The sequence below is a fragment of the Phodopus roborovskii genome, unplaced genomic scaffold (assembly GCF_943737965.1).
Source record: "Phodopus roborovskii unplaced genomic scaffold, PHOROB, whole genome shotgun sequence".
Lineage (NCBI taxonomy): Eukaryota > Metazoa > Chordata > Mammalia > Rodentia > Cricetidae > Phodopus > Phodopus roborovskii.
Window position 1 is genome coordinate 15,850,405 of NW_026126433.1, and position 24,464 is coordinate 15,874,868.

The following is a 24,464-nucleotide window of genomic DNA, read 5'->3' on the forward strand; positions in this document are numbered from 1 at the left end:
TGGTATGCTAGCAAGAGTTTCTGAGTCCCCTCCCCTATGTTTTCCAGTGGCTGCCCAAGGAGAGCAGGTCTTGACTTATTCCAGGACAGCAGCAGAAACCTCTTGAGCAGACATTCTTCCATTCTGGGAAACTAGAAATTAGGGTACTTGGCAAACATGGCTGGTTTTCTTCTTGACTTGCCAGGTCTGAGATAAATACAGGTCCCGTGGCATATGACATTATGCTGGCCATCTCTAAAGATCTCTACAGAGGGCTTTTGTTGTTGCTTAATTGAACTTTACTCAAACTTATAAGGTAAATTTCCTCTTCAACATTGGGAGCTGTTTATATTTCTTATTATTCAAATAAGTTTAGTTTTCTCTTCCTTTCCTTTGTAAGATGGGTTAGAGCTTTTATTTTAGTTTAAGTTCAGTCTTAGAACTTCCTTTTGACACTAGTGGGAAATGAGAATCTTAACCTTCTAGAATATTCTGAGCAAGGAGCTGTAGCTTTGCTGTTGCAGGAACACATTGATATTCCACACTGTTTATGTCCAGGGCATTTCTAATCACTCTACTGTCAAGGATCATAGGGTATAGATCTAGATTCCACCACCTAATAAACAGGTTTTCATGAGTGAGATGATAACCTAAGACCACTGAATATGTCATAATATAACAGGTCTGGTGAAGGTGAATATGTCCTAAAGAAACACTCATGTCTCTCTGACTATCAGACTATTGGAATGATAAGCCCTAAGGAAAGGGAATTTCTCCTCAGTGGGGAAAGGAAAAGTACCAGTCAGAGAGGAAAATGAGTCCACTGAAAGGATGAGACCCTGTCAACCAGGGTAAGACCACATCTTTATGAGATAGCTTAGATGAGTGTATTGACAGCAATCTGTTTCAACTTTAATCTTACTTCAGTGTAATGAGGTGAGGATGTCACTGAATGTCTTTGTCCCTCTTTCTGAAGTGGCTAGATTAAGTAAATCTTCCATTTTGCTACATTATTGTATTATTTGGGTTCTTTTAATTTGTTCTTTGCTTTTTTGCTTTTTATCTTTATTATTTTTTCCCAATGTAAGATACCTATTTTGTAATTTCATATAATGCACCCCGACTACATTTGCTTCCTCTTTCTCCCAGGTCTACCTTCCCACCCTTGTGCCTCTACCCCCAAAGAGGGAAAGAAGTATACCAAGTTCAATTTGCGTTGCCCATATACTTATTGGAACACGGTCAAACTCCCAGGGGCCCTTATAAATAAATGAGCCCTCTCTCAACCTGTAAACCATCAACTATACTTGTAGTTGTGAAGGTCATCTTTGTTACCTTTTTTTAAAGGACTTCATTCAACAGCTTCCTGTCTGAACTGTTTCTTTGGGGGGGGTCTGTCACAGAAGCCTTCAAAGTCTCATTCTTAATTATGAGTCTACAGTCATTGATACCACTGAAAAAGGAGCCTCTTTGCCCATAACAGCTGGCAGCAGCACAAATTAAGAACTTCCAACTGGTTTCCTGTGGTAGTACATAGACCACAGACATCAACATGGCCTCTGGTAGTAAAAAGGACCATGGACATCAACATGGCTTCAGGAGTCTGTATAGACCATTGACACCAACATGGCCTACTGTAGCAGCATGAACTATGAAGGTCTTTTGAGGAAGCTTAATCCATAAAATGGACCATTCTTCATCTTGAATGGATAGGTTGCTCAGAGCCAGTGTGATCATATGACTGGACAGCGATTTTAGGGGCAAAGCCTGATTGAGTTCCAGGCTACTATATACCATTCTTCTAGTCCTACTTGGCATCAATATGTTCTTTTGTCCACCATTTCCATTCCTATTGTGGCTTCTGTATTTCTAGTTCTTTTCCTCTCCACCGTGCATGTCACATAATTCTGACATCTTTCTCACTTCTCTATCATACATTCATTTATTGCCATGGCATTGCAAGCTGCTGTGTGTCACATATTATATACGTATATATTGTAAACAGCTTTACATGCAAACACTTATTTTTGCAATCAGTGACTGGTCTTATTCAAGGGTTCTGATAAATACTGGACTATTGCTGAGACTTGTCTTGGATATCCTGTTGTTATGGAGAGTTATGGTAACTGACTCTGTTACCATAGGCAGCACGTCTGGCAGTAGGGTCTACAAGAGCTCCAGGCCCCTGCAAACCTCCTTGCAATTGGTGCAGCATGACTACCATGCTTGCAGCACTCTCTTGGTCTCCTTTTCCCAGAACAACAAGCAAACATCTTGAACTGTAGCAGCAACAGTTCTATGAGGACTGGACCTACTTGGCAATGACATGCTCCTTTGTCCTAGAAACAGTGCTTCCATAGGTGTTATCATTGCTACTACACAAGACCTGACAGTTTTTAGTTCCAGATGCAATGCAAACTCTACAGACTATACTCTACCATTGCTTCTCCATTCAAAGGCTCTGTGGGTCTCTCAGGCTCCTTGGAGAGGTTCTGCATTCCATAGTTGCTAGCGGCCACCACCATCTTGAATCTCCAGATCTAATTGGTTCTTGAGGCTATATGGTTGAACTTGATTTCTTGGGAGTATGGACTATGACCCATAAGTTAAATAGCAATCACTTTTAAAAAATTCTGAAATTTTAAGTTATATTTTGTGCACACTGTCTATCTCTTTTAAAGTGAGTCAAACCCCAGACATCTAATTCACAAGTACTTGCTTTCCCTATGACATAGAGCTGGGTAAAGCATTTCCCATTGCTTTTTAGTAAAGCTAAAATGCTAAATCATATTTGTGCTCCCTATTATATATTATTATTACTGCCATCATTATTATTTAAGAACATTTTACATTTATTTATTTGTGGTGTGTGTGTGTGTGTGTGTGTGTGTGTGTGTGTGCCTGCGTGCATCCGTGTGTGCATGCGTGCATGTGTGTGTGTGTAGACATGCCATGGTACACAAGTAGAAGTCAGAGAACAACTACGGAATTTGGTTCTCCCCTTCTACCACATGAGTTCTGTAAATTGAACTTAGGTCATGAAATTTGACTTAAAGTACTCTTATTACCTGAGCAGTCTCACTTATGCCTATTATTTCTTCTTATTTTCCTCTTCTTATTCCTCCTTTTAGTGGAAATAAAGAGTAAGTAATGAAAATTTTGTTTTTAATTTTTTTTGGAGTATGATCTTGTAACCCAGGCTGGCCTCAGATTTTCTACATAACCAATGGTGGCCTTGCATTAGTGATTTTCTACCTGTACATCTCAAATGCTGGGATTACATGAGCACTGCAATGTTCAGCTTTATTGACATCTAAAATAATTTAGGATCACAGAAGCAGAAATAGACTCTGACATCTATAATAGTTTTCCTCCTTCCTTTTTTCCCCCCTTCCTCATTTCCTTCCTTCCATTTTTAACTTTTCCTTTTCTTTTTTTCTGAAAACACTAAGTAGTCTTTCCCATATCTTCCTATTTGTATACAGGTTCAAAGTTTCTTTGAGGGGTAGGTGTATTCATTGATTGTGGCTGTTATGGAAGAGCTGTCCATCTTGGAGTGGAAGACAGAAAACAACCCTATGAAATGATATCTCCAACATTTGGGGTGGAACCCCCCTCCACAGTTAATTATCTTTGGAAAAACCCTTCCAGGAACACTTAGAGGAATGTTTATAGGTGAGTTCAGCCAAGTTGAAAATGAAGACTAAATCTCAGTAGGCTTTGTGGTTCTTTTGGAATGTAAGTAACTATCGGCCCTGCTTCCAGGAAGCCGTGTTTCACTTTAAGGCTGGCTGAAGCTAGAGGTTTTTTCTGGTCTCTTCTGTATTCCAAGCATACTTACTGCTTATATTTAAAATAGAGTTGTTGTACTACTCCCACATTCTGGGGGGGGTCTTATTTCTGATATTCAATATATGGGCTCAAAGGCAAGGAAGTATTAGAACAAAGTCTTTTTCAATTGTGAAAATTTCAACATGATAAGAAATGGTAAGAGGGGTCTTGAGAGATGGCTCAGAGGTTAAGATCAAAGGCTGCTTGCTCTTCCAGAGTTTTCTGAGTTCAATTCCCAATAACAACGGGGTGGTTCACAACTATCTGTAATGAGATCTGGTGCCCTCTTCTGTTTTGCAGGCAGTACACTGTATACATAACAAATAAACCTTTTTTAAAAAGGAAAGAAATGGTAAGAGACTCTTTGCTCTTCATGGAGTGTGGTCTCTGTGTGAGTGTCTCATCTCTGATCTAGCCTCATCATGTCAGAGCTTTTCCTTATTTGTATACTTATGTGTTAATTTTTACTTTTCTTGAACATTCACAATGTGTGACATGGTCTAGAACCAGTGAACAACACAGAGAGTGATAGCTTTTGTATCAGCAGATTGCCTTTTTTGAAACTCAAATTGTACAAGGAGAGATTCTCAGGCCAGCCTACCTCTTGGGCAGTTCCCATGCCATAAGAAGTCCATCTAGGGAGCAGGATGCCTCTTTAAGTAAAATAGATATCATCCATATTCATCCATAGTGATGCTTTCATAGCCTATCTAGCTAAAAATCGGTCTGTTTGTGGAGCACATATATAACATTTGCTGTGTACAGGCAAACTTGTTAGCACCACTAGGTCAGGAAGACCTGTTTCTCTTCTATCCCCCACCATGCTTCTAAGTTGTTTTCAAGGCAAAAAATGCCCCTCATTGCATTATTGAAATCATTTTCTTATTTTCTGTATTCTTTACTGGATTCTGTTGGGCCAAGTTCATGTTGTCCCTATTCTGGGCCCTAAAACTAGTAAAATGACTTGTGCTTCCCTTGTGGAATAAATGAATAAATACAGAGGTGCATTTGGGAGGAAAGCAGAATGGTGCTGAAATGAATCCCTTTGTATTTTAACCCATGTCTTTCTATTATCAATCATAAATAAATATGGACTTTGGAAGACACACAAATATAGCAAAGATGAATTAGTAATAATTGAAATGTGTCCTCCAACTTAGATTCAGTGTTAGGTTCTGTGAATCATGAAGCAGTGAGCTAAGTACAATTTGGTGCTCTTTGGCCATTTCAGGGAGTATGAGACATGACCAAGGTGCTGGGGAGACAGTTCTTTTGGTAAAATGCTTGCCTTGCAAGCATGAGGTCCTAAATCAAATCCCCAGAACTCACTTTTTAAAAGGCAGATATGATGACACAAATTTGTACTTCTAATGCCAGGGAAGAAGAGACAGATGGATTCCTGGGGCTTGTTGGCCAATTGGACTACCCTTTCAATGACCTCCAGGTTCAGTGAGAGATCCTGTCCCAAAAATGGGTTTGATGACACCCCAACAATAATAGCTCAGATTGACCACTGGCTTACATATGTATGTTCACACATCTGAATAAACAACTGCACATACCAGTACACACATATATATACATACCCACAAAGATGTATATGTGGTATTATATTACTTATGATTTATTAAAGCATGCCTGAGAATTCAGGAAGAAAAACATGTATATAAAAAGTATAGTATAATAATAGAAAGTGTTCCAAAGTCCTATGGATAGAAATTTGGTTAATTATGCATACATATACATTGAAGGTTAAAATACTTTAAAATATTATTATTAATTACTATTTTATTATTGTATGTGTGAGTATATGGTGTGCATGTGTGGGGTTTGGGCAAGCACATGGGGGTCAGAGGACAACTTGGTAGAGCTGGTCCCTCCATCTATCTCTTTGTCGGTTCCAGAAATTGAACTTGTATCAGGGTTGTACTTTATCTACTGAGCCTTTTTCTTCTAGCCCATTTTTGCGTTACCATTAATTTACTTGTGAGAATGGGTATAAATGAAACCCAAGGATGTGGGGATGTTTGGCAGAGGCACATATGTTCTGGGATTGAGCACTACTAAGCTGTCAGCTGGAAGAGAATGTGGAGACCAGGAGAGAGAGGCCACACCAGGGCTCTGTTTTCTCTCTTGTCTAGCTCTGAGGCCTTCTTTCTTGCATATACCCACTGACTCTCTGTTAAAATGCAGAGCTTAGAGAACAGAGGCTTGTGCACTGCATTCTGCTATAGTTTTCTCTTTCCATATTGTTTGGAACCTTAAAAGAATTATTTGTCTCATCATTTGATACTTGTACTTTGTGTTGCTTCTGTATATATTTCAGTTTGATTTCAGCTGTTTAATTCTGACTTCTCCCCTACATAATGTTCATCAGCCTAAAGCTTAAATAGGTAGTAGATTTTTTTCTGGTTTATCAGCCTAAGTAGGTAGTAGATTTTTTTTCTGGTTTATACATCTTCCCACTATTTATTATTTATTGCGATGCATGTTGTATGTGTGTTTGAATGTGTGTGTGTGTGTGTGTGTGTGTGTGTGTGTGTGTGTGTGTGTGTATACCAGAGGACAATTTTTGGGAGTCAGTTCTCTGCTTACACATATGGGTTTTAGAGAACAAACTCAGGTCATCATGCTCATCCCAAATTTCCATATATATCACATGCCAGATCATTGCCTGCAGTTTTCCCTCTACCAATTGTTACTGGATCAAGTTACACCAGACCAGAGAAATATGACTACAATATGCTTTATTAAACTATAAACACCACAGGGGTCATTTTCTGTGAGATTATAGGGTTAAAGTCTCTGGGAGAGTCACAGCTGCCTTAGAGACAGATAAAAGATATTTTGCAATCTGCCTCCCCCCATTCAATAGTGATCAATGCCATCACTGGAAAGGTGTAATTGCTTTCCTCCCACGGCATTTCAATTTGGTCAAAAGGTGGCAGGTAAATTCTCTATGCATCCATGCAAGCCTTGTAGAGAAGGATGACTGTGGCTCTCAGGACCCTCAGTGATGATGAGGAGAGAGATCAGCTACAGGATAGCTGACCGAGCTTTGTGGAGAGACAGGACTGCACACACTTCCCTGAAGTCTTGTGAATCAACTTCACTCATTTTTTTTCAGGGTCAATGTTCAAAGTGACATTGAGTCACAGGCCTGACTGCTTCCCCACTCTCAACAAATCTGGACCCTTTTGCTCATAGGCCCCTAGCAAATGCTGGCATGGCTTTTAGCAAACATAAGCCAAATTTCAGTCTCATTATAAAATGTAAAGTCAGAGTTGGCTTTGAGTTTTGCACTCACATTTCACACAAAACTAATTTGCAGTGCCTCCAGATGGGTTCAGAGTTGATGGCACTCTGCCTGCTACTCTAAAATTTATGAGGCAGAGCACACGGGAATGGGAGAGGAAATAGAGTTTGTTCCCTGTGTAGGGAATGTGGAAATTTTAGGAACTAGGGAAAGAAAGAGATTTTAAAAACAACATCAGCAAAAGCTCAGTCTGACAGAGGCAAAATTGTAGAGAACTAGCATTTTATTAGATTATCAGGGACAGGTGTTGGGTGTGATGTATGCTCCATCATTCAGTGGTTCCCTCTCTGGAAGAGTTAAGAATTTATTCTTTTTAGTTAAGAAAAATGTTTATGTACCTCTGAACTCTGGAAATCACATCTTTGTTATTAATCAAGTGTGTGTATCACGAACCAAATGATACTTTATTGGCAAAGATTCAAAATTGTCTTCCAGGGCCTGGGGAGATGGATTAGCTAGTAAAGTGATTACTTTGCAAGCAGGAAAACAAACAAACAAACATAAACCTTGTGGTTGATGGTTTTTTGTTTTTTTGTTTTTGTTTTTGTTTTTTTTTTTTGAAACAGGGTTTCCTCTGTGTAGCTTTGTAGCTCAGGCTAGCCCCAAACTCACAGAGCTCTGCCTGCCTCTGCCTCCTGAGTGCTGGGGTTAAAGGCCTGTGCCACCACTGCCTGGCTAAACCTTGAGTTTGATACTCAGGATCTACAGGAGAAAAATCACTGGGCATGGTGGCATTTAGTTGTATCCCAGGGCTCAAGATATAAAATATACATGTAGGACAAAGACAAGTGGATCCACAGAGACTCACTGGTCATCTGGTTTTGCTTACTTATCCAGCTGCAGGCAAGTGAGAGACCCTGTCAAGAAAACAACAATGGTACTTGGGGAATAATACTCGCATTTGTCCTCTGGCTTTGACATGCAAGCGCGCGCACACACACACACACACACACACACACACACACACACACACACACACACGAACTTCCCCACCCACATACACACAAGCACATATAAAATACCTTCCAGTTAAAGTGACCCAACTTTACTGTGTCTCTAGTTCATGAATGGCAGACAGTGTGTATGCTGCTTTCATGAGAGGACTCCTGTAGGGATTGAATGGTTTCTGCCCTGTTTGAGTTCCTGCCCTGACTTCCTCCAATAATAGACTACAACACGAGAGCCAAATAAACCCTTTCATCCAAACTTGTCTTTGGTCATTGAGCTAGTAATAACCCTAAGACAGTCTACATCACTAATATGTCATATGCAAGAATAGAACATGAGAAGTCAAGGCATGATAATAGATTTGTGACATGGCTTAAAATAACATGAAAATTACAGTGTGTATAAGTGGCATATAATCTAAGTGATTCATACCTCAGATCTCTAGACACCTTCTACCTCTGGTTCATATCGCCTGCCATCATGACAAGCTGGCTGATCCCTGGCTTTCATTTTTCTATAGGTAAGTAGGATTCTACTGTGTGCAATACGTTCCTGCAGGCTGCAGTGTACCTGGAAAGAGATCATAGATATGTGGTATATTTAAGTGGATAACTCTGTGATACATCAAAAGATTATTATTTTATGAAGACACTAGAAAATACTGATGCTTTCTCTAAAATACATAATTTTTAGTTTTAAAATAACTTATTTCTTTGTGTAAAAATGTGGAGATGATATTATAGACATTAAACAACAACAAAAACAACCCCCCCAAAACTCTATACAGCTAGAAAAATGATCATGATTAATATTTTAATGTATGTTCTGGCAGTATTTTATACATTTACTTTAATTGGTTATGCCTGAGATATTATTCTATATTCATTATTACATTAGATTAGTAGTTAGAAGGAGCACATGGATACTTACCTTACATAAGATCACCATATAGTCTGAACATCTGCGTAGTATACCCTTATACTATACTTTTCACTGGACGCATCAGGGTGTCTCTATAGAGTTATTTGTATGTAAGGTCAAAGTATAATAATTTTCTATCTTATCACTTTTAAAGTTTTTACCTGTATATAGATGTTTACTGTGTTCTCTATCAGGAATTGAGTGATTCAAATAGTTCCAAAGCAGATACTAAAACAAGATAGAAGATGTAGAATATTAAGGAAGGGTACTAAAATCACAGCTGATATTCACCACTGAGGTCCTCTTAGCCAGGGGATTTGCTTGGTTTTGGCATGGGATGTGATGGGGGATGTCCTTCTGTATGGTGTGAATATATGTTTCACTTATTGGTTGATGAATAAAGCTGTTTCTGACAATGCAGAGGCAGGAAGTAGCCAGCAGGAAGTATCAGTGGGGCTAACAAACTAGTAGAAGGCTGGGAAGAGGAACACATGGAGTGAGTCTTCAAAGACTCCATGTAGCCACTAAAAGGGTAATGTGCTAGAGTATTACAGGTAAGCCACAGCCTCGTGGCAATACATAGTTTAATAGAAATTTGTTAATAATGAAGAGAGAGCTAGCCAGCAAGAAGCCTGAGCCATCACCCTAACAGTTTATAATTAGTGTAAGCCTATGTGTGTTTATTTGGGACTAAAGAGCTGTAGTGCCTGGCTGGAAACTCCATCTTCAGGGATGAGTACATGGAAATTAAATTTTGGAAAGCAAGGTTCTCTTTGATGTTTTAACTTCTGTTTTGACAGGCTCATGTATTCCAGGATGGTCTATTACGTGGCTGACAATGATGTTGAACTTCCTATCTCCCTGTGTCTACCTGTCATGTGCTACAATGACAGGTGTGTGCCACCATGCTTGTTTTCATGTGGTGCAGTGTATTGAGCCCAGGGATTTGTGCATGCTAGGCAAGGACTCTAGTTTCTCAGCCACATCCTCAGACCCTCCCTACTTTTGTACAGACTCCTCTTTTCAAATCACTAATTTATTTTATAAGTGAATGTTTTGCCTACATGTAGGTATGCCCACCACTTGTATACTCATGGAGGTCAGAAGAGGGCATTGAATCCCCTAGAACTGGAATTATGGGTGGATATGAGATAGCCATGTGAGTGCTAGGATTTGAACAGCGAGCATTTTTAACCAGTGACTCATCTTTCCAACCCAAGAACACTTTCTTAATTCAAGGTACCATAGGAGTTCCAAATGTAAATATATCCAGAAACAGAACACCCAAATGAAACCAAACCAAACCAACAACAACAACAACAACAAAACTTCTAATTTTCCATCAACCCTGGGAAACATATTGCCTCCTTTGGTCATTTAATTCTCACTGTTTGCTTCATATAGCCTACCTGCATGCTCATGATTCTATAAATTTGTCTGTTAGACAAAAGATAGTTTCTTAATCTTGAGGAAATGCTAGAAACATTTCTTTAGGACAAATCTTGCTCATTAAAAAGCTGTTCTATCTGTTATGCTGATAGAATGGAGGCCACATCCATCCCAAATAAGAAGAGACTTCAGCACATCTGCTTCAGGGTTGCATCTGCCTCCTAGTCTGGCTTTCCCTCCTCCACTCCCACTTCTGTATTTCTTTATGTAGAGTTCTAACAAGGAAAAATTCCACAAGAGTACTTCAGGGTAAGAAGATGTTAAGCTGGCTTTGAATCCCTTTTGCTCTGTTAATGTGAGTTGCATAACAAATGCCACAGGGTTGGTGGATTTTACCGCATCTGTTAAATATTAAGAGCCCTTGTCCTTTCTGAGAGATTGAAGTGCCTGGATACGGCTCAGCCAATCACAAAGAAACTGGTTTCCATGGAAGCAAGATAGCAGCTTCATTTCATTCACAATGAAATCCACACAGCAAGACAGATCTGTAAAAATAACCGGTGTAAAAATCAAAGCAAAATATTCCTGGCTGTTTTTTCTATGCCTCTTGGCATATGTCAGCTTTTCATTTTGAAAATTATCTAAAAATATCTGGGCATTCAGGAGTTTTGCACAGAGCTTCCTCCTTCCCTCCCTCCATCCCTTCCTTTCTTCCTCCCTCTCTCCCTCCCTTCTTCACTCCCTCCTCCTTTACTTCAGTATGTATATGTGTAATTGGGTACACATGACCATGAAGGTACATGTGGCAACTTATATAAATATGGCACCAGAGGAAAATGTTCAGTGCCATGTTCTGTCTACGCTTTGCCTTATTCTTCTGAAACAGGGCTTCTAACTGACACTTTAGCAACCAGCAAACCCCAAGGAAGTTCCTGTATCTAGTCTCCAGAGTGCTGGGGATAAAGGCAGACAAGGCTAAGCCAAGCTTCCACATGGGGGCTGGGGATCCAAACTCAGCCCCTCATGTAGTGAGTACTCTTACTTATGAAACCATCTCTACAAACTCATATTTATTTTTATTATGGAGTGTATTAGTGTTATTGTCAGTGAAGTAAAACAGATCTTTGGATCAGTCTGTACTCACCCACACCTGTAAACACGCATGCATATACACACACGGACACACACACACACACACACACACACACACACACACACACACACACTTACTCCATTGAATCATTTTTTCACAGTTCAGGTGATTATTATGGGTTCCAATCAACATGGATATGTCTTGAGGCTAGAACTGTAAGGCACAATTGTTACTTTATAATAAACATAGTTGATCAATAGTCATGGACCTTGGAATATACTATAATTCCAGTATTTCAGAGGCTGAGACAAGAGAACATCTTCAAGTTCAAGACCAGCCTGTGCTACACATGAGGTTAACCTGGGCTATGGAATGAATCTGTCTATAGATATCAACCAACCAACCAACCAAAAAACCAACCAACCAACCAACCAACCATCCAGCCAACCAAACAAACAAATAAAAATGTAGGTTTTCTTTGCAGGGTGGTGGCTGTGTTTTCAGGGCTTCAGTCAGAGCCATCTAAGCAGCATGGTTCATAACTGAGAGGGGGAGTGTGGGCTAAAGAAAGGCTAGCTAAAGAAGTTAAAGGAAAAGACAAGACACAGACTAGATATCAGGAGGGCAAATCAGTCAGTACTGAAATGCCATGAGTTTATTTTTTACCATTCTTATATACCTTCCTTATTAAAAAAGGGGAACATGATATCATGTATACTGAACAGACTTTTCTTCCTCATTTCTCCAAGGATTCAGTAACCACATCTTATATTCAACTTCTCATTACCTTGTTGTTATTTAGATAAGACACCCAAGGCCAAGATTGAACATCCTACTATGGCCATGCCTTTGATTTTTAGGACTTATATCTTAGTAAGGACAGATTTTGAACTCTCTGCCCTTGAGCCAAGATGAAGTGGAGCCATCTTTATAGGCACAAACATTTTTCTAGAATTTTCAAGATTGTTTAGATAAAGACATTTGCCACTTAGCTTGATGATCAAAGTTCCATTTTTGAATCTACATAGCAGGAGACAAAAACCAATGCCTAAAAGTTATCCTCCACATGTATACTATTGAATGTGCACACCTACAAATACAAATTTGATGAACAAGCAAAAGAGACATTATAGAGAACCTTAGTCAAAGCAAATTTTGGGGAAAGCTGAAGGATAATGATTGGACAGATCCACTTTGAGCGGAGAGGTGTGCCTGGCATGCATCAAGAAATGATTGAAGTAAATATCTACTTGTATTTCAGAAGCTTATTTTCCAACTTTGATATGTGAATTTAATAACATGCTTACCCAATTACTATTTACTTTAAGATGTTCTCTAAAGATAAGGAGACTCATATACTTAAAAGTAAAACAGAGTTAGAAAAGGAAGAGAGCAACCTTTGTCAGATTTTCCTCTTGTTCTTAGTACTTGAAAAACTGACATTTTATATTAGTCACTTGAGAAACCAGTGCTTTCAGGGTAAGCTTGTATGCATCCAGGCATGCGTGCATGGTGTGTGTGTGTGTGTGTGTGTGTGTGTGTGAGTGGGGGGGTGGTGAAGTCAACCTCAGTTATTGTTCCTCAGAAACCACCCACCCTGTTTTTTGAGACAAGGTATCTCACTGGCCTGGAGTTTGCAGACTAAGCTAGGTTGGCTTGTCAGTGACAGGCATCCCCCTGTCTTTGCATTTTCCTATCTTAGATGGCAAATACATGCAGCTGTACCTGGCTTTTTATGTGGGTTTTGGAATTTGAATGTAGCTTCTTTCAGCATTCAGTCTTTAGATTCTTCAGTGCATTCTCTGTATCAAAGTTTTCTGAAAACCACTGTAAAAAGATAAATATCCAGCAAGTGTTGTACTTTTTCCATTGTTAGGCAGCACACTGTCAGTTGTGACCCAACATTCTTGTCATGACTCAGCATCAGTACTTTGACTATTATCATCTGTAACTACAAGTCATTCTTAGAAGGAGACCCCCAGGCATCTGAGCTTAGAAGGACTGAGCCTGTCTCCTCTGACAGTGCTCACCTCTGGCCTGGTTTCCCCAGATCTGCTTCTTGAAGATAGGTAGGTCAGTATATGGTGTCTAATTGCATGCCCTTTGTGGCTAAGACTATTTCCTTGATGTCATGGGTTACAAAGAGAAGTAAGCAGATTAAATTAGCTTTCTTAAGGTGAACTCCTGAAGGACATTTTTTGGACATGTAGGTAGGCTTCATGCTTACTGCACTTTTCTTGTCTATAATGAATATCAACTTAGTTTAAACATGACCTCACAGATGCAAAAATCTTTGTGCTGTTGTTACTGTTTTAAAGACAAGATCTCTTGTAGACTATTCTAGCCTCATGTAGCTGAAGCTAGTCCTGAACTACTGATCTTCCTGCCTCTTTCTCTGAAGTGCTAGGATTACAGGCCTGTGCTAACTGGCCTGGCTGAAATACTAATCATTTTTTGTTTGCTTTTTATTGTTGCTCCTTCATTCAAAGGGTGAGAAAATGTATTGTGAGAGCACTTCCTTCTGAGTATTTTGAATACTTTAATTTGCAATGAATGCTGTAACCCAGTCTATTATTTTGGAGGAAATGCCACTTTAAGAGGCAGTTTCCTTTGGGAATAGTTCTAGGAATAGTGATTTTACATATGTATGAATGTGTGTATATGCATATATACATATTTACATATAAATACATAACTATGAATTCACTTACATTCTACATTATTTCTGTGAGCAGGAGAAAGGCAGCAATAGTGATAACACGAGAGGAAAACTGGTGAAATCCATGGGCCTATATGACAGTTGTCAGTACTCACTGGTATCAATTAGCAGATCAGGATTTTTGTGGAGCTATTTGGAAACATCTTTAAAGTGTCCCTCTGATAGAGATGGTGCATGGGTGACCTGCCCTTGGTGGTAAGTGACAGCTAAGGCTAGCATGCTTTTCTTGCAGTTGCAGTCTTAGGAGACTCTGGATTTTCCCTTTAGCCTGTGAAGGTGAGTGGTTTTTGAAGGAGTGTGTGAAAGACACTGGAAATCGGTTATGTGCTTCCAACCATGCATTCATAAGAATCTCCAAGATAACTGGATAGAAAAAACTCAGCTTGGTTCCGGGAGAAATGACTCATGTTCTATTCTGCAAAGATCTCAATTAAAGAAAGTCTTATCTTGTTGCCTGTCCCTGGGCTGAGGCTTGGCCAGGGAAGGAAGGCCTTTCAGGTTAATTTAAGCCCCAGAGTGACAGTAAAAGTTTTGAGAGTTGCTGCTGCTGCTGATCCTATAGAAGCAGGGCCTGTCTCCCTGGTGTGACTTAAAGGGCATTGAAAGTTCATGTTGTCCCTGGTCCCCCTCCAAACCCACCTGACTCTCCTGCAAATAGTCTTGATTAGAGATGTTGGGCAAGGGTGTTGTCCACAGGTGGCCCCAATAAACAAACCTATATTGCTCACCGGAACCTATTACTAATTTCCTCTGTGAATGCAAGTAGACACATGAGTCAGGCAACCCTCATCAGCCTCTTACCTGAGATGCTAGAGGGACCCATTTATAAGGAAATCCCAAGTCAGCATGGGTTGGGGTATTAGTTACTTATACATTGCTATGGGTGGCTGACTTACCTGACATCCAAATTAAGGGTGGAAAGATATTTTGGCTCATGATTTTAGAGCATTTCAGTTTACCATAGGAGGAAAAGCATGGTGACTGTATGTGATACAAGCTGGTCACATCATAGTGGACCATGAAGTCAATTTTTATGCTACAAGGCTTTGGGTTTAGCAGATTTTCAGGAGAAATAGAAATTAAAACATTGGTAACTTCCCAGGATGACATTGATAGGTTACATTTTTGCCAGGGTTTGTACATTTTCTTTCATTTTTCTTAAAGAAGGATATTAGTACAAGAGACAGCCATTGGTATCCCAATTATTGAGGGAAGTCTGTCCACAGACAGTTTCTTGCTTACTGTGGCAACTACTTTCCATGGAAAGAAATTGAAGGAGAAAGCTGCTGACCATTTGAGCACTGGTTTATGCTGTTTGGATCTCAAGGTTAGTAATTTGGGAGAATTAAAAAATATATATTTACTAAAGAAATTGCCACATTTCACTGGGGCAGTAGCTGAACAACTTCCTGTGTATTTTTCTTTTTGTGATCTAGACATTCTCTGTGATTAAGAACATGAGCACTGGTGCACACCCATGATCCCAGTACTCAGGAGATAGAAGCATGGAGAATCAGGAGCTAAAACTCATCCTCAACTACATTAGGAGTTGAAGCTAGACTGGGCTACACGAGACTGTTTCAAAAACAAAAGAACACGGAAGAGAGAAAAGAAAATTGCTCTTTAGACAGTCTTCCTATTGCTAATTCGGAGTGAATTTTTACCACACCTCATCATTATGCTAGTGGTACAATATGGTTATATGGTTGCTTTATTTATGACACTTTCATGTATGCCTATCGTGCTCCAATTGAGTCTAACCTCAATAGCCCTCCTTTATCTCCATCCTGCCTCCCCTGCTATGTTTTAATAGGTTCCCTGTTACTTTCTTTCCTGTTCAGTAAAAAAAAAAAAAACTTTCTTTTTTTTTAACCTGAAATTCCAAATATTACAGAAAATATATGACACCTCTCTTCTTCCTGAATCTGGTGTATTTTGCTTAAAATAATGATCCATCCATTCTGAGGCAAATGGATCAATGCTATTCTTCTTTTAGAAGCCTATACACCATTATATTCATATACAACAATTTCTTTGTTTTATTTATCTGTTGATACACATTTAGACTAATTCCATAATTCAGATATTGTGACTAGTGCTGCAACAAAAGCGAACATTTAGGTATCTTGTGTTCTTTTGGGTACATATCCAGGAGTAATAAGCTGAATTATATCCAGGGGTAAATCATAAAGTAGTTCTATTTTTATTGTTATTGTGTGTGTGCATTGTAAGAGTGGGTGTGCATATGGACTCAGAGGACAACTTTGTGGAGTAAATTCTTTCTACTGTTATATGAGTTTCAGAGACTGAGCTCAGGCAATCAAGCTTGGCCTGCACATACTTTTACTTGCTGGGCCACCCAGCCAGTCCTGAGATGATTCCTGTTAACAGTGAGTAATAAGAGTCAGTTTTCATAGCACCATTTCTTAAAGAGGTGTATTTTCTTGAGTTGGCATTAGTGTAAGCTTATTTCTAGGACTTCCATTCTGTTTCATGGATCCATGTATCTATTATGACAGTATTATGCTATTTTATTTTATTTATTTATTTTTTGTTTTGGATTGTAGGTGTTATTATTAATTTTTTTGTCACTGTATTCATGTAAGATACTTTAAAGTGAAATGCTGTAACATTGCTCCATTGCTCTATACTATTCCTCCATTTCTTCAGGATTGCTTTGGACCTTACATGTGAACTTTAGTGTTGTTCTCCTACTGCTATGCTTGACCTGAGGCAAAAGGCCAAGAAGTGATGTGTTTTTCTCTTTTTTGTAAAGAATATTGTGAGGTGAAATCTTCAATATCAACTTGACTGGATCTAGAATCACCATTGAAGTCATCTCTCAGAGTGTCCAGAAAGGTGTAACTGATGAGAAAAGATTTATCCTGCTTCTGGGTAGTAGCTGAGATCTAAGGATGAATAAAGAAAGTTGAGAACTAGCAAGCATCCTTCTCTGTTTTTTGACTACAGAAACAATGTGCCTACCTGACTCATATTTCTGGCCACATGCCTCCCCACCATGATGCATGGTATCCTTAAATTGTGAGCCACTATAAAGCATCCTTCCAGTCAGTCTCTCAGATAGAGTCTAGATAGTACAACTTACTTCTTAAGAGCACTTATATAAACTGCCAAGAAACTAAGGATGTGAGCTTACTTGTTACTCTTTTTATTGCACATCACAATATCAGCCTCTGTGGATGACACAATGATAAAAAAAACAAACAAACAAAAAACAAAAACAAAAAACCTCACCATTCTTGCTCTACATGCTGGAAGTGTGAAAAAAAGGAAGACAGACAATTATAATAGAAGGCAGATTTTAATTATAAGATGAGTAAGACTCAGTGCTACCTCGGAAAAAAAAGAGGAGCCCTTATTCACTACTTATATGAATGTGAACTTGAACAGCCACCATCAAAATTAGTGTGGAGGATACAAAACACTAAAGTCACTCAAGCACTACCTAAGACCTAAGTTCAGAACTCAAGAGTCTACATAAAGCTGGGTATAGAAATATATACCTGTAGATCTAATGCTGGGTAGGCAGAGACAGGAAGATCCCCGCCCACCCCCCCACCTACCCTCCAAAACCCCCACTTGGTAACCAGGTTCCAAGACAGGCTTGTGTCTCAACAAATAAGGTAGAGAGTGGTTGAGGAAGACACCCAACATTGGCCTCTGGGCACAAGCACATGTCTGTGCATGTGCTTGTGCCCACCTACATGACCATGTGTACACATACACTACATATACATATGAAAAGTAAAATCCCAAGGGACCCTAAATCAACATATCATAGAGGCACTTGCATGTTAATATTTGTTTATTGCTGCTCTCTTCAAAAGAGCAAAGATAGGAACTGGCCTATGTGTCCATCAACAGATGAATTGGGAAAAATAATGGTATACACAATGGAGTTTTATTTAGCCTTAAATCATCATCTGCAAGAAAATGGATGAACTGAAGATCATCATGTTAAGCAAAATAAACCAGACTCAGAAAGATAGATATATGTTCTCTGTTATGTGCAGAACCTAAATTAAAAATTATATATCTGTGCATCTGTTTATATTCATGTATATATGTTTATAAGTCATGTACATGTGTTTACAAGTCATAAAACTAGAAAAGCGATTGTGAGAGAGGAGGAAAAGAGCTTTGGGGAGGTGGGAATTGCAGAGAGTAATGCAATGTTTGCAATAGGAAAGAAAGGGAGGCGAACTGGAAGGAAACAGGCAACCAGTTCAAGAGAGGGAATGGGGAGGGCAGTGCTGGAGGAAAATAAATGCGAGGAACGTATAATGACACCTATTTGTGAAGGTGTTGTGATAAAGCCATTGTTTGTGAGACAATTTAAAAAGCCAATGTGAAATATAAGACACAAAGCAAAAGACCAACTCTCAAGTGACAGTTGTCCAATTTGGAATAGCTTTTCAAAGGGATGATTATTAACCAGGTGCTTCTAATATCAATAACCAGAGAGAAAAAACAAAGCTCAGAGCTTCACAGGGCTGTCTCTGGTTCTAGAAATAAATCAGGGGCTAGGAAACTTGCTAGCTGCTAGGACTTGTCTTTTCTATACCAGACCACACCAGAGAAGAAAGGGCAACCCCAGTGCAGACACAGGGGGCCTCAGGAAAGTCACCAGTGCAGTTCTGATGAATTATGTGTGTGAGGACCAGAAAGACCAGAAGGAAAGGAAGGCTCTTTTACCCTTAGAAGAAAGGACAGCCTATGGCTGGCCTCCCCTCTCTCCTTGGGTTTGTTTAGTGGATCCGGCATTGTTACAGTTTCCTGTTTTGTGTCTAGATCATGAAGCTCAGATTAGATTCTTTTGCCACTGCCTTTCCTTCCCCAAGCAGTGCCTTTATTTATTAGGGATTACTGAATGTTTTTCACTGGCTCAGAGATTGTAATAGAGTGATGTGACCAGGACTCATATGCCTTTCTAAGAACATGACTTTCTGGCTGTGTTCATCTGTTCTCTGAATGAGGTTTTGGTTCTAGCCACTATGGCTCTGAACAGGACTGTGACCATCTGTGGCTGGTAACTCCTGGTGCTCTCCCTGATAGTTTTTGCAGGGACCTTAGAGTCTCCCTACTGATCAGTAACATCTACCACTCCTGTCTAGTCAAGGCCAATGTAGCCCCATGCTGCAGCAAAGCCTTCTCATGTGACCTTGTGCTACACTGACTTTCTCTACCATCAACCTGTATATTTATTGGCAACTAAGTATGTTTTGATACTTTGTCCTTATGTAGTCTCACTTTGCTACATTAGTAACTGAAAAGCATTCCAATCTAGTTTTCCTCTCCAATTTGATTTTAAACTCTTTGGCAGCATATCACAGCCTTGGACAGGGGGCAGGGTTTAAAGAAACAACTCACAGGTAGGTAAGTCCTCCCAAGTTTTTACTCAGATGTTGAACCCACTTTGTCTTCATTCTCAAGGTAGTTACCCCACATATTGAATAATTACTTATGAATACCCCACCTCCAACATTCAATGTCTACACTGGTACAGTGTTGCCTTTCATTCATTCATTTGGTTTTCCTAATATAGAATATTGCTATACACCCCAGATTGGCCTGGAACTCGCTATGTGCCCCAGGCTGGCCTCGAGCTTGTGGCAATCACACTGTCCTAACCTCCTAAGTGTTTAAAATTATATGTGTGAACCACCACCCCAGCTTGACTGCTACTTTTAAATTAAAGTCCCAATAAATGGTAAATTGATTATACCAGATATATGGGGATTTTTGTGTTTGTGTATGTATGTGGCATCCCCCAAACTCAAAGGACACAGCTTTGGAGATAAGAAGACAGAGTCTGGCCTCTCACTGAGTGTCAGAGAAGCAGACACCCTGCCATTAGCAGGTTTTTCTCCACCTCCCTTTGGAACTGGCTGGTGTGCCTGGTAATCTGAACATGGTGTTTTGCCAAGCACAGGATGGATGTCTGAGGAGGTGAGAAAAGCCAAACTTGTGCTTTCTGGAATTTTCCTACTGCCCCTGTTGGCATCTTTTAATCATAGTTAATTCTTCCCAAATTGTAAATGACATGGCTATTTGAGACTGTTTATTCTGCAGCTCAAAAAGGTCATAAAAAGGCTCTGCATTCTAGATAGGTAAACTTTTGCATTTCTAATATAAAGGTATGTTCTTAACATAACTTTCTTACTCTTTCTAAAAACTGTTCTGTGGGTTGCTGAACATGAAGTGAAGAATTCAAATTTTGAAAATTTTACAGATAATTCAAATGTTAGGGAAGAAATGGTGTTGGCGTGCCTTCTTCAGACCTTTTCCCTTATAATAAAAGAAAGACTAAAATAAAGACCATAAACCCAAATAATAGAGTTTAACAGTTATAATTGGTTAACACTTGACAGAATGTGGAATCACATAGGATTGTCATTAGGATTGGCAGGTAGATACTGGGCATGGTGGTGATGGGGATGCTAATGGGGAGGGATAGGAATGGGGTATGCTTAACCATTCCCTTTCCGGATGGGCTTTGGTCCCAATTTATTGTTCATATCCCAGTGTTCATCACCATTTCCATTTTGCTGATGTTGAAACTGATATTGGGGAAGTAATTAACCTAACTCCTGAAGCTAAGCGGTAAGTGTTGATGGGCTTACTACAGAGTCAATTCAGGTGTAAAAAGGAGCTCCAAGGGCCTTGGGGATCACTAATTTCAGCTCTGGTTTCACACCCAGGACTACAAAGATGAATAGTGCCCAAGACAGTCAGGTACCCAAATATGGAGATAGACTGATGACATTCCCTGGCAATTCTCCACATGTTTGAGTATGCTATGCTAGTTGCCATGGAGACAAAAAGGGCAGGGTAAGTTTCTCTTCACTACTCATATCAAGATAAGGCCAAGAAGGCAGCTCTTATGAGTGCTAACGGTGGTTGTCTGATTAAAGTAAATTACTAATCTGCTGTCTTGTATCTCTACAGCTAATGGTGGACCATAAAATGCCTGAGCTTTTCAGGTCATGTTATGGCCCCTTGTTGTCCCAATGGCCAGTCATTTCACTACTGAATTGTTTTCTTAAAGATGAGTTCTAACTCAGTGAGTCCACTTTTGCCCAGTAGATAAAGCATAGGAATCTTTAGGACACAAGTGCATGCACAAATACACCCACACTTGGACACCCATACATATGAAGGTGTCATTTCTGATGTTGAAAACTGTGTTACCAGTTCAAGCTTCCAGCATTTGTGTACAGGGCATTTGAGGCTAGTGTGGGCTACATGAGAACTTTTCTCAACAAAACAAATAGAACACAACAAAACAGAATATATCAAAAAACAAAACAAGAACAAAATTGTGGGGAGAAGAGGAATGTATTATTGACAAGGGCACAGCCATGTTGAGGACCCCAAAGCCTCAGCACTGTGAGAAAATGAAGTTTCAAGGGTGAGGCTCAGAGGGATGGCAAAGCATCCCTCTAGTCTGTGTGTGTATATGTTGACAGTATGTGCAAAAAAAAAAAAAAAAAAAAAAAAAAAAAAAGTCTACCATAGCTTTACCCCTGAATAATTATGACCTGAGGGCTGCCATGCTACAGATACTGCACCCACTGAAATTAGTCAATTCTGTCCCATTGATCAAGCTGTATACCACAAACTCTGCTTCCTTGTTTGTCTGTATCCTTGTTCATCTATATACAATAACCCTGTCTCTCTTCACAACTGTATATAATAAATATGCTGAAATTCCAGGGTGCTGTGGCTTCTCTATCAGAGAGTCTAGTCTACCAGATCCTAGCATTTCTGTTTATCTGTGTGTGTGTGTTTTCTTCATCCCCTCACAACCCCAGTAAGGTACATCCATGGAGCTGTGCTGTACAAGGTCCAATATATGTATATATTAGTTCCTGATGTTAATGGTAAATAACAATTAGCACTGAGTTCAAAACCAGAGCCTAAACCTTTTTGCAGAGCAAATGAGTCCAGCTCCTCCTTAGAGCTGATGTCTTGTGAGACCACCTTGGCCCTGTGGCCTGGCCAGACTCACTGCAGCTGCCAGTGGGCCCAAAGAATACAGGCCCTACTCAGATAGGCTCAACATGAGCCAAAGAGTGGGAACAATAGCCATAATGACTCTGCCTCTCCTTTTCTTCAAAGACCAGGCAAAAACTGCTGGAAACCAGGTGAATGTATGCCCAGTAACCTTGCCTAACACTTGCATAGCCTTTACTGGGTTCAAAGCATGTTTATCCTTAGCTCTTGGAAAATATACACCTTTTAATTCTGATAATTGTTCACTGAAATGGAGTCAGTTATAATTGTAGTTGTAGAGGAGGAAACTGAAGCACAGAGAGATTTAGTGATTTGCTATAGGGCACAGAGCAGGGAAGTGGCAGAACTGGAATTTGATCCTAGTTGGTATAAGGGGTTGATAACTCAGAGAGCACTGTATTGTAGAAAGAGTTTCTGTTCTGCCTGGATCCCCAGATGATTAACCCCTAATAAACACACATAAACTGTTTAGTTAATGGTTTAGGCTTCTTACTGGCTAGCTCTCTGTCTTAATTATTAACCCATAACTATTAATCTGTTCATGTTTACATGACCTTATCTTACTGGAGAATGCCTGGTGTCCTATCTTCCCAGTAGCTACATGGTGTTTCCCTGAAGGCTTCTCTGAATCCTCTCTCCAGAATTCTTCTTGTCTGATAGCCCCGCCTATACTTTCTGCCTGGCTACTGACCAATCCATGTTTTTTCATCAATTAATAAGAGAAACATATATAGAGAAGGACATCCCTCATCACTGTATTCCATGTGTTCCCAGAGAATTCACTTACTTATTCTGCTTTATACATATGTCATTATATAAGGCAGGGTGACCTATTCCAGAAGACAAAGGATCTGGGATGTCCTTTTCCCATCCTATATGGCTCAGTTTCCTCTACTCACAAGCACAGTGACAGTGAAGAAGTTTGATCTTTCTGGCTACCCAGCCCAGGTCCCAGTTCAAGTTGGAAATTGGCTATTTCTGAAAGAGAGGATATAGATACAGAGGAAGATTCCTCCCTTATTTATTAAGCAGCTACAGCACCAGGCCTTCCTGTAAGAACTTGCCTGCTTTCCTTTCCCTTTGACCCATAAAGGAGGGGAGCTGTTTCTTACCTATGAACTTGGGCTGCTATCCTAAAGAGGCTATGGTCTGAGCATCATTCTGGGGTCTGTTTCTAATGAACTCTCAAAGGAAAGCTTGTCCAAAGAAGATTTAGAATGGGAGTTTTGTGTTTACAATATTCAAGAGTTTCTGTTCTGCCTGGCCCCTGCACTGTTTTTCTCTCTTCTTCCATCCCTCTCTATCCCTTCTTTCCTCCTGTGTATCTTTGGGTGCATGTGTGTGTGTGTGTGTGTGTGTGTGTGTGTGTGTGTGTGTGTGTGTGTGTGTGTGTGTAGACTAGCAAGCACAGTCTCTGCCACAAGAATACAAGAAAAATATCATCAGAATATTTGAATTTTTGTCTGTCTGTGCTCTAGGGAGAGGAATCTTTGATATATCATGTTAAAAGTCAGGGTTGGGAATGAAACTCAGTAAAGTGCATGGCATGAAATAAATGAAACATGGTGACTCATGCCTGGATTCCCAGCATTCAAGAGGTAGGACTAGAAGTTGAAGATCATCAACAACTACATAGCAAATTCTAGATCAGATTTGATTGAACAACCGTTTCCACAAATCATAACAGGGACAGTGAGACAGCTTAAAGGGTGAGGGTGTTCACTGCTCTGAAACCCAAGAGGTGAAAACAGCTGACTGCTGAAAATTATCTTTTGATCTCTACATGTGTTTTGAGGTGTGGCATGAATACCCCACCCAAAATAAATTAATTAATAAAAGCTAAAACCCATGAAGAATGTTCAAAACCAGAGTGGTTGTTTTCTTCTGGATTCTTTGTCATTGCTTCTGTAGAAAGTGCAGCCTGTGGGTTTTGAGTTATGAGGTCTTGTCTCAACTCTGGGTGGAACCTCCCAGTGCAAAGCTCCTCTGTCTCTGGATGAACCCTGGAGTCTCTGCACCTCTGAGTGGATGACATAATGGTAAAAAGGTGCTGACATGAGGGTAAGGGAGTGGCAGAGCCACCCTGCCTCCCACCAACAGAATCAGACAGAGTGAGCTGCAGCTAATCCTCAGAATCCCTCCACCTTGTCAGCTAGAACAAAGTGGCCCGAGAACAAATGTCTATGCACACTCCTACTTGCATAGGTAAGGTGTGTGCTTTCACAGTTCTG